Raw genomic sequence first — 12482 nt, forward strand, 5'->3', positions numbered from 1 at the left:
ACAGGGTGGGGAACAAAGATGAGACTCATTCGGATTCCAACTGCAATCTTCCTTCCACTACCTCTGTGAGACATTCTTCACATGTTCCACAAAATGCCACATAGTGACCATATCACTGCCTTTTTCCATGGGCAGACTTCTCTCACACTGCTTCTAAAAACTGATCATGAACAAATCTGTAGGCAAACTTGGCAAGAAGAAAAAAGTTACTCAACCTGTGTTAACTAAATGTAACTTAGAATATTGCCTGGTGCATAGCAATCACTAGAAAAATATCTGCTAGGCTTAATTATTATGGAAAGGACTGAATATTTTAACAAACATAAAGCATCTTGTTAAAACTAGAAAAAAGATTTATTTCATTATCATTTTATTTCAAATCCTTAAAATTCCTTCATATTCATACCATTTCTACTTTAAAAATATACCACACAGGAAGTTTTAGAAGGTCAATAATACTGGCTCCTCTAAAGTTTCCCTTCTCTCTAATATAACAGTTCCATATGCTAACATTCTTTTCCTCAAGTAGCTCTTTAACACTAACATGTTAAATGTTATAGAATCTAAGCAAATCACAATCATTTTTACTTTATTTTATTTTGACACCCTTATGCATGTCAAATCAGAATGAAGAGTCACTTTTCATGTAGACTAAATGTCCCAGAATTTGGGAGATTTATAATAAGATGTGTAAAAGCATAAGCCTACTTATAACTGAGGCTTGATGAAAACATTTTTACTCCCAACTGAAAACTACAACTCAAAATAAATTCAATATACTACTACTGCCTTGAGGCATGGAGGTGTCATGAAAAGAGCCTTGAATTACGTCAGAAAACTGAGGTTCACGTCCTTCTCTTGAAACTAACCACGTGACCTGAGTATGTCCCTTAGCCTCCCTGAGGCTCAGAGTCCATCATACCCATCTTACCTAACTTGGAAGGTGATTATTCAAGAGGGCTTCTCAGCCTTTACCTGGAGGCAAAGAAAACTGGTTAAAGACTTTTAGTCAAAGGACCAAGGGACCAAAGTAGGAACTGATGAAATTTTTGGATCTCCTTTTAGTAAACCACCAAGAGCCTCAGGAAAATTATCAAGTAAGTAGGGAAGCCAGAAAAGAAATGAATTCACTGTCATCCAGACCAAGGTTAAATCCTCCAGAACATTTCAAACACCAAACTGATACCCATACTACAAATGAGCTTTGTTACAGTTTTACAGAAACTGGATCACAATGAACTGTTTATGATTAAATTATTTTTTTTAAATTAGCTAGTCTGGAAAACTACCTGCCAAACATTTTTTCTATAGGAACTGTGTTCCATTCAGTTCAGATATCCAAACACTGACAATGTATCTTCCAACTCTCAGCTCCCAAAGCTAACAAGAAACCCCTTTCCATCCTCTCTGGCAAAATCAAGGAAGGCTTCTTCACTCTTCAGTCTTGTGCCACTCAGACATGAGATGTCAGATAAGGACTGTCAGGATGTAATATACATATATGCCTGATATACTTTTATATATATGTGTGTGTATATATATATATATATGTGTGTGTGTGTGTGTATATATATATATATATATATATATATATATATATATAACTACCCTTCACTTTAATTTTTTTGGTTGCAACTCATTCCTATTTATAACCTCATTTAACCTACAATTGTCCAGAGAGGTATGTAAGACAAAAAGTATTATTACTCCCATTTTGGAAATGAGAAAGGTAAAGCACAGAGGTAATGTGACTTGCCCAAGGTCATAGCCTGGCAGAAAAAGGATTAGAAGGCAGATCTTTATTTCCCAATGCTCTTTTCAATCAAACACCAATTACTAAGAAACTAGAGTTTGGTAGGAAGGCAGGGAGGGAATAAAAGTAAAAGTGGTTGTGATTTATTTAGATTCTATTTTTTCACACTGACTTTTGTCTAACTTTGTGAATTTTCAGCAATTTCCTTCATTGTTGCCTGATGAGTTAGTCATAAAAACCATCAGAACAGAAAGTATAAACTGTTTTCAATTATTTCCTCATTTTTACATATAAATGTTCCACTTTAAGTGTTTCATAATAAAACAACTCAGGGACAAAGCTAGCCCAATCTATATTAGTCACTTGTTGAACTGTTACAGGAAATTTATGCAAATGGAGGTGGGTGGGGGGAGACAGCAATAAACATTTACCAAAATGACTAAGGATAAAAGAAAAAGTGAGTGTAAACCTTAAACACTTTTCTTTCCAGTTTAAGCTGTGAGATGGGAAAATAAATGTGAGGAAGAAGACACAAGTCACCTCTTAGCACTGATTCGAGTTTAGGTGGTTTGGAAGAATTCAGCCATTTAAATGAAATGCGGTAGACATTTATGTGTAAGACAAAGAAGTTGAAAGTTGACAGAAGAGAACACTCAAGACCATGATTTTATACAGCACTTTTACCTCTCAAGTACTTTCACGTATGTTATCTCATGTCTTAATCAAGAAATTACTGAGAGAGATAGGAGCAGATATCACTAAGTTCATTTTGCAAACTTGTTTAAGGTCACACAGCTGTTGAGCAGATAGTGCAGAAGAAAACTACATTATTAAATTAAACATTAACACCAAACACCTTACTATTGTAATGGGATCATACAGGCTTTTTTTTTTTCTCTCATATTTATTGATCAAATGGTTGTTAACAACAATAAAATTCTAACAGGGGACTCAATGCACAGTCATTAATCAACCCCAAGCCTAATTCTCAACAGTCTCCAATCTTCTGAAGCATAACGAACAAGTTCTTACATGGTGAACAAGTTCTTACATAGTGAATAAGTTCTTACATGGTGAACAGTGCAAGGGCAGTCATATCACAGAAACTTTCGGTTTTGATCACGCATCATGAACAATAAACAATCAAGTCAGATATTATTCATTTGATTTTCATACTTGATTTATATGTGAATCCCACATTTCTCCCTTATTTATTTATTTTTTAAAATAAAATGCTGAAGTGGTAGGTAGATGCAAGATAAAGGTAGAAAACATAGTTTAGTGCTGCAAGAGGGCAGGTCTGTGCCTATAGACTAAGTATGAATCCAAGCTAGACAAGGGCAACAAAACATCCACGGATGCAGAGATTTCTCTCAAAACAGGGGGGGTGAGGTTCTAAGCCTCACCTCTGTTGATCCCCAATTTCTCACCTGATGGTCCCCCTGCGACTGTGCCTGTCTTAGGTTGTTCCTCCCTTGAGGAATCTTACCCGTCTTTGGCTAACCAGTCATCTTCCAGGGCCATACAGGGAAATGTAAAGTTGGTAAGTGAGAGAGAAGCAATATTCTTTGAAAAGGTTAGCTTTTTACTTCTTTGCAGATTTATGCCCTGTGGCTTCTATGCCCAGCATTTGTCTTGAGGTATCTTTACCACTTGGAGGAATTATGATACTCGGTAATTTCGATATGAGGCACGAATTCTCCTAAAGGGTTGTAATTAGGAAGGAAGAAGAAAAGCTATAGAAGTAGCCGACAGAAGAAAACATGGGAAGATTGATTATTTCTTTGACATAACTTCTTGTAGAGTAACATAAGCATGTATAGGTTTTAACAAACTACTAATTAAATTGCGTGCACACATTAACAGAATAGGAATACAGCTACATAACAAAAGCAGACCTGCAATTCCCAGCCATATCCAGTGAAACCAAGAAAACCAGTTAGGTACCCTAGGCATTTGTGAAAATTTATCAATAATATGATGGATATTGTCTAACTGAATTTGAATAGTTTGAGAAAAATCAGACAAATCATACAGGCTTTTATGTTACAAAAGCAAAGCACTCTAATTCCATATTCTGGAAGGACAATCCCACTACTATTACAGAAAATCTGCTAGGACATTCAAATTTCATCCCTCTTATTTCTAGACGCTTTAAGTAATATATTAGGAATTTCTTCTATGAAAAAACTGAGCATACAATGTTTCTGCCGAGGCTTTTTAAAACACAGTGTAACTACACCTTTGCGTCAAAGTTTATTTCTGATTTTGCAAGAAGAATGTTCTCAGTACACCAGGACTTAGTGCATTTAGAGTTCCTATTCAGTATTTCACACGGCATTTTTGGCTTCTCTTTCTTGTAGGGTGCTAAAATAACGTCAGGATGACAGAGAGTAACCTGATGGGTAGAGAGGGTTTGCTCCTGGTACCAAAAACATTCCAAGAACCACAAATAGCTGGGCAATCGGAAGGCAAGTACTGTAGCGTGGGAGGCCCCCAGTGTCAGTCAAGGGGAAGGTAAAAAACAAGCAAGTCAGGATGTCTGGAGATCAATCCTGTGATACAATCATATTAAGCTATTTCTGGTTATTGTTTCCAATTTTAAGTAATACTGACTTGGTCTTTTAAGTATCACTTTCTATTAGAAGATAATAAAATGATTATTTTAAGGTAAAATAAGGGATTGAAGAAATAATTAGAAATTGCTCATAACTGATTATACTACTCTAGCCTATGAAAAACTAACAAGGATTTTTCACTCTTTTAAAGAATGCTATATTATACGACATAAATTGTCCTTAAAAAAAGAAGCCCAGAAAGAAATGAAATCCAAAAAGCTCCGATGGCTAAAATATCAGGTTCACCATGACACCAAAGAATGAAAGATTAAGTGTCACTATTGCCAGATGCTGGAAGCTTCAAGAAAGAAACAGAATAAAAAGAGATCCTCTCCATTTCTCTCAGTGACAGTTCCCCAGGCCTGGCTGTACCTCAGAATGACAGAGCTTTTCCTTACTGGTACAACCACAGACACACAGGGCCTGAAAAACTAAACTCCGTTTAGAGTCTCTCCACTTAGACTCCTTCTATTCTTTCACTTGTCAACAATTTATACACAGTGCTCATTTAAAATATAGCTGGCAATTTGCATATGGTACACAAGAGGAATAAATCCAACACATTTTTCTCCTATTTTTCATATAGATGCTAATAAAAATTACTTACAGATGGAAATGTAGCTCAAGAAAGATTTCTCTGTGTGCACCTGGATACTATAATTATGCTATTTATTGAACTTTTTTGCTTACATCTTTAAGTAATATTTGTTTACTTTACCTAAGAAAACATCACAAGTTATTCCTGAATTATCAAAGTTTTGCCTTAGTTGTCTGGTTCTTACCTCTAGTGTGACACTCCTCATAGCCATTAACTAGCACATGGTAAGGAGTACTATCTCTTTCTTGTTACTACTGACACAAGGAGACTCACTGTTCAGGGGACTTTAAGCCAGCTGGCCAGATGCCATGCTGCTCACTTGCCTCTGCACTGGCCCATCTACCACAATCCTTTCTGCTTATAGAACATGAGTGCTAAGTTCCCCCCAATACCTCCTCTTATCAGAACACTCCTTCAAAGGAATGAGGCTCTTCCTTCAACCTGTCAAGGAACGTAATCTCTTGTCTTTCCCAAAGGTTTCCTGCTGCCTGCTCTACTCTCCAAACTTCAACTCAAATTTCCTTTCAGATATTATTTAAATTTAATCAAAGAAATGACTTCTTCTTTACAGAACGCCCTGGGCAACCTTATAAGTTGGTATGACAGAACTGTGTGGGTGCTTTCAGGCTACCACTTTTCATTGTTACCAGAACTCTATGACCTATACTACCACCCCCACTTTAAGAGAAACTGAGGCTCAGAATTAGAGTGCAGAAAAGCCAGAACTTAAGTAAAGGCTCTTTTCCCTTACTCTGAATTTCTTAAGCAGGTTTGTATTGTCTCTGTCAAACTGTCTCACTGTTAATATTATCTTGTGGTCATTGGATGCACACATGTCAAGAGGCTTGGTATCTTCATTACAGTATTGGCACTACCTGGACTATTTAATTATGAAACAAGCAATCACTTTCAACTCCACACACTGAAAATGCACTCATTTTAGAGTGAACGTTAACATTTGGTGATCCGTTCCCCTATCCAATCTACCTCCTCACCTCTCTTTGCCCATGCCCGTTCACTGCCCTCAGCACATGGCCTTGTCCATGCCCTTTCATGGCTCAGTGGCACCACTGCTAGATGGTGGGGAAAGGCCTATGTCTCAAGCTCTGTATTACTGATCTATTATGGAGAAAAGTTTTATATGGGAAGAGGCTAAAGTAACTCTCTAAAATAAGGGTTTGATGCTATATGTGAACTATGCCCAATATCAGATATAAGCTTGAGTTGGCTACATTAAAGAAATTTCACATCATTTAAATAATTTAAATAATTGACTACCATGATTTCCTGATGCCACTGAGGCCAAGGTGTTCAATACTCCTGTTAGTACCTTAATGTAGTGTTGTGGTGAATAAAATCTGTCAAGGGTCTGGGTGCTTTTACTGCCCATATTGGGTCCTTTCTGTCTATTCTGTACCCTCCTCTTTCTCTTTCCTCAAAAACATTCCCTTCTCCTTCTCTTCGCTCTCCTGAATCAACATTCCACATGGGGGTCTTGTTTACTTCAGAGACTGAGCACCAAGCAATCAGTGCATGTTTTTACAAACACTTCCTTCCTCTTTTTCAGTGTTGGAAAACTGCGGTCTTTTCAGAGGCCTGGCCCTCTGCTGATCTTCCTTGTGGAAACATCTCTTAGGCCATTTTGGATAGGGAGGTTGATGTACTCCCCAGTTCCCGGAATGCCACAAAGACTCTACCCCAAACTGCTGGGCCCATCTCTCGGCCTCCTGTGTAAGGTAAGGGGGTGGAGACCATACAAAAGTCATTTTTAAAGTAGGTTCTGTAAAGCATTAGGCCTTCCCCCAAAGAGGTTTGCTAGTTAAATTAGTTTAAAAAATTACTAAATATAACTCCTTTGAACAATCACAAAGCATAAAAGCATATTAAAGGTTTTAGAATCTTTAAGCAAATTCTTTTAATCAAGCATTCCTCAAATTTATCTGACCACAAAATCCTTTCTTCTTATTATACTTATTCACATCCTGATTAATTAGTATTACAGAGAAACTTTTGAAAATGCTGCACTAGAGGCACCTTAAAGCTCAGTAGAGTGTAAACATTTTATAATTCTGAATACGACCCAACACTTAATACTTACAAAACACCAGGATGGATTTTTATAAACTACCCATGAAAATTGGTCTCAATATAGCGTGGACCAGAATGTTCACCTATTAGTAGCTATATTACTTGGTAACCTAAGAGATTTAAATCTAGATTCTTTCCTACTGAAGCAACCCAATTAGTGAAATACTATATCCAGACCTAACTCTCTGTGTGTGTTAGAAAAAATGCTACCAAACACAACCTTAATTTGGGAAGTTCTAAAGCACGTAATGAATGGAAATTAATTACCAGTAATCACAGAAACAGACACATTGGGGGGCCAAGTGGTCCTGAATTCACCTGAAGAGTGAATACCTAAAGTCAATAAATTTTTTTTCCGGTTAATTTCTATACCTGGGCAATATTCCTACAGATATCAAGGCTCACATATGGAGCATTTGTAAACTTTTGACAAGAAAGGTGGTGACCCCACACCACTCTGGAATACTGAGCATGGGGGTGGGGAGTAGAAGAAAGGGTATTCTCTAGTACTTTCCCATCTGGCTCCAAGAGATTTTCACTAATTCCACTGTTATTTCTTACCATCTTGCTACTTCCCTGACAATAGTAGTTTCTCTCATACTCAGAAATCTTTTGTCCTTAAATTTTATAACTCCCAAACTCATTTCTCCTCCTTCCTCTTGTGCCAGTGATTCACAGTGTGGGGGGTAGTCTGACATTTAGTCAGTAGATGATCGTATCTAATAAATTATATCCTCTGGCCTAGAACTTGTTTTAGATACTATATAAATTAGCTAAGTGAGATGTGCTCCCTAAACCTTGTTTAACTAAAATGTAACTCCCAACTTGCAAGATACCCCGTAAGATTTCATGTCAAAGTAGTGGATGTTAAGGTAACTTGAAATAAGACTTACAAAAGGCAATGCTTACCAGCTGAAGGGTGAAGGGTGAAGGGTGAGGAAGCATAGGGAAATGATAATGTCAAAAACATTCTAAACTAGTTGCATAATGACAAGACTGAGGTAAGCTACACCTTTGACCCACCTCGTTCTTTTATTATATCTGAGATTGTATTGGTTTCAACAGCTTACATGAGGTGAGGTACATTTCCACCTTTCTAACTCTCAATATCTTTAAAGTCAGACAAAATGTGCAGGTTAGCTTATCAAGCAAAAAAACCACAGTACACAAGGCACACCCATGAGAAGATTCATAAGGAACAACACAAGTAAACCAACCTAGCATCTAATTGTTCCTATTAGGTTAAGAAGAAATATTCTCCCTCCCAGGCTTTCAGTAGGAACTGTTATAAAACACCATCTTAAAAAATATATATATGTGGCACCAATCTGATTTAAAATTGCACACAGCACAAAAGACAGCAGTAAAAGAAAGTAAAGAAAATACCAGTGGTCTGCATTTTCCAATAAATTAACCTGTGGATGCGGCACATCCTAAAAGAACAACATATTGGTAAAATCTGCCAATTCTTTTAAAATTTAAAGTTTGTTAAGTAAAATTACACAATTAGGTATCATGATAAAATTAACACCAAAGTATAATGTGAATCTCAAGCTTCAGTTACTTTTGCTGAACTCCAGGACTAGACTGCTCACCAAAAATCACAGAGGATGTATATTTTACCACTGACTGCTAATAATATGTAACTAATCTGACCTGTCAAGCCATTTGTCATTTAGCTTTGTGGCACCCATCCCTTTTCACTACGAGAATTGAGATTGTAAAAAAGTTGGACCACTCCCCGATAGCGACTGGAACTCTTTATCATCTCTTATTTGAAAAACACATACCTGAAAATGGATTTGAGGATTCCTTGAACTAAACTGGTACCCACCCCCTGGAATCTGAAACCACAAGATGGGACTTCAGTTTAAAACAATCACATAAATACTGAGTCAGAAATATACAGTATTACCACTGTTTACTCAGTACACTGTACTGTTTATTCCTTAAGAGGGATTACCCTATTTTACTAGTGAAATGGCTTGAGAAGCACAATATCAGTAATGCACTTATTCTTAAATCTGCTGTCACCATGACTTGGATCACTAAGCACAGGTGCTGGCACACAGTAGGTACTCGTATTTGAATGAAGGAATCAGTGACCAACCCTAGGTAAATCATTCAACTACTCTATAGACTTTAAACTTTCCATATATAGAAGTAGGCTGTCTCTGGCCTGCTTTCTCAAGGTTTGATTGGGCTTGATGAAGGCACTCTGAAACTTTGACATCAAGACAATCAGAAAAAAGGATGCTTCCACTTCATGCAAAAGTCACACAGAGAAATTATATGTCATGATCACCATGTTCAGGCTCATCTGACTTTCACTGTACACTAAGTATCACTTCTTCAGAAAAAAGTCTCCCGAACCCCAAGTTAGTAACTCTCCTTGAGCACCCTATTTTCCCTCTGTGGTACACACAATAGTCATTATAGTATCTGTTTTTTTCTTTGTTAAACATTTGTCTTCCTGTCTAGACTTCAGACATCCTGAAGGTGGGAGTCCCGTGGGCTTTGGTAACAGACCTTCTGTTTCTTGCCCCTGGAAGTACCTGGCACGTATGTTTAGTAAATATTTATTCAATAAATATTTGAGAGCAAAAAATCCAGCCAATGGCACTCCTTCAATACACTCAAACAATAAAAGCTTAGAAATTAAGGGAAAGAACATGAGGTCATCAAAAGTTGAATGTTCAGAACATCACTCTTCTCTCAACTTGAAACCAAGTTTCTCCCTGGCAGTAACAGTGATAAAAGAAGTAACTGTGCCGTGGTGCATCCGTGAGCCATTTTACAGCTTTCAAAACGCTTTCATCACATATGTGGTCTCATGACTGAACGTCTTCAAAGAGCTCATACAGAACTCTCTGTGGTTTGACAGGAATGTTTTAAAGCACGGTGACAGGTATATAACCTATCTATCCTGAGAGATTTTCTAAATGACTTATAGACTTGTCTGGAAATTTTTTTTAGTGCCCACTGCATAATACTCCCTCTGCAAACTAGCTGGAACAAAGCCCTTTATTTTTTAAATTTCAGAGCACTGAAATAAATACTGGTTCCAATTCAAGTCTTCAGGCATCTTAGAACATAGTAGCCCTATTTTCTCCAAGGACAGAGAAAGGCAATCTGAAGCTGCTGCACGCCAAAGGGGCTTCCGAAGGATTGTTGGTACATTGAGCTGCACATGGAAGGTTCCAAAGTGAACACCTAACACCCTTCCAGAGGTGTGGAAAAGAATAGGAGAAAGACTTATATTTAAATTAAAAAACTTAAATGCTCTTTGGTGATTAATTTTGTTTTTTTTAGTTTTCTATGACTATATGAAAATTCATAAACAGTAAGATGACACAGTGGATCAGAATTCTGGCAAATGTTATAGTAATGGAAGTGCTGTAGTTCTAAAAGTCTCTGACAAAACAAAAGTTAAATGGGACACATACAGCTTCCTATTATCTGTATTCTTTCTTAATAATCTGATTTTAAAACAATTTCATCTTAGAGGTCATGAACACCGCAAACCATAACTTAACTAGCTTATATCTAATCCTACATCATTTTTGGATTCCAACAGGTCAAAGCCCAAAAGAAGTTCTTTTTCAAAGCTTTGACACAAGTGAGCAAAATAATTGTCTTTAAAAAATATCTTGTTCTTTCTATCTAAGGAATATGTTTGGAAATATGGGTTTACAATAACACAGTATCTTATATCTCCATCAAATTTTATGAACGTCAACGTGTTTGATACACAGTATCTAATCCAATTCACACAATAATCTTGTGGAACAGGCAGGCCAAGAGTTTTATAAATGGAGAACATGAGGTTCCAAAAGGTTAAGTTTCTTGACCCAGGGTCATAAGTTACAAAATGGAAGAACTAGGGCTAGAAGACTTTCTGATCACTAGACCACTGCTATTTCTAAAGAACTCTACCATTCTGGCCCCTATCAAGCTGTTGTTCACTTTTTATCCCTCACCAAAACAAGCAATAAGATAGCAATATCCATAACTTCAAGCATGTAGAATACATAAAGAGAGTGTAAGATATTTCCTTCTAAATAATGATCATAACCCACTACGACCCTGTATAGTTTCAGGTTTTAGAAACATTATAAAATTATGAGTTGCTATTACTTGGTCTTGTATCAAGCCTATACAGAGAGCAAAACTTTGCATCAGTAAAGGACAAAAAGCATGTTTTCTTCCCTTATGAAAGACAAGGGAGTTTCCTGACAAGCATTAGAATCACTAAATCCAAGTTGCTCTACAGTCTAGGGTAAGGTGAGGACTGAAAAGTGGGATAAAACTCAGAGTGTCACCTTTCCTGTTTAGCAGGGTGGGGGTAATGGCAAGAGGGCTCAAGATGAAAGAATGCTGTGAACTATAGAATGTGGGTGAGAGAGGGCTTGTCTTTTTATAAAACTGAGTGACTCAGTTTTTTAAAGGGAGAAAAGTTGGATTCTTTATGTAAAAATACCTTGAACATCTGTGAATCCTAGAGTTTTATAGGAAAAAAATCCATCTTAAGTTCTTTAATCTGTTTTCTTATCTATAATGTACACTGGGCTGTTACATTTGCACAACACCTAAGTAAAGCTACAGAAAGGCCTATCAAATACCCTCTGTAGAATATAAGGGTCAAAGCAGGATTTATCTATACAATAGGCCTAACTCTGATCTTTGGTAGCAAACACACTATTCTATAAAGTCAGTGGTCTTCAACCCTGGATGCATATTAGAATGAGTTTTTAAGAAAATACTGGTGCCCAACCCTGCTCCAGACCAATGAAATCAGAATTTCTTTAAAGTAGCGACAGGCTGGTTCTAGAGTCCAGCTGGAGTTGAAAACCTCTGGTCTAAGCACTTTGTAATCCAGTTTCAAATGCCCCAACATGACATCATTTTCATATTTTCCTATGAAAGAAATATTCACAGTACCAGGACCAATAACCTCAATCGCTAGAAACATCAGAATTTCATAAGCTGAATGAGTTTATTAGTTGGATATAAGGGGACATTCTTTAGTTAGTCACAAATACTACACTTAATTAATACAAACCATTAAAAAAAGCAAAAATTCTTAAACCAGAACAAAACATTAGAACTTTTTTTGAAAACACAGGAAAACTTTATATAATTATGAACATGTAATTAGGTAATGCTCATTTAAGTATGGCTTAAGTATTACACCATATTTTAAAATTTATCTTCAACTGAATAGTTGTATTCTACATTGAAAAATATTTGATTTTTGGAATTTTCCCACAGATATTAGAAAAGGCAAATAAAGAAACCAGAAGTACAAGACACCCTATTACACAGGTATATGAAATCAGTTCAAGTTTCCACTGCTCAGAGTACAAAGGACTTCTCAGAAACATTACTGCAATCATATTGCTCATTTCTTACTCAACACAGTACT

General features: G+C 36.7%; 1 protein-coding gene across 1 annotated transcript in view; it reads right to left on the minus strand.

The window, feature by feature from the left end:
- The window catches only part of LOC130682814 (serine/threonine-protein kinase TAO1-like), a 187297-nt gene that overhangs the window by 123553 nt on the left and 51262 nt on the right, over positions 1-12482 (minus strand). The window lies entirely within an intron of this gene.

Source organism: Manis pentadactyla, chromosome 3 (genome assembly GCF_030020395.1).
Source record: "Manis pentadactyla isolate mManPen7 chromosome 3, mManPen7.hap1, whole genome shotgun sequence".
Lineage (NCBI taxonomy): Eukaryota > Metazoa > Chordata > Mammalia > Pholidota > Manidae > Manis > Manis pentadactyla.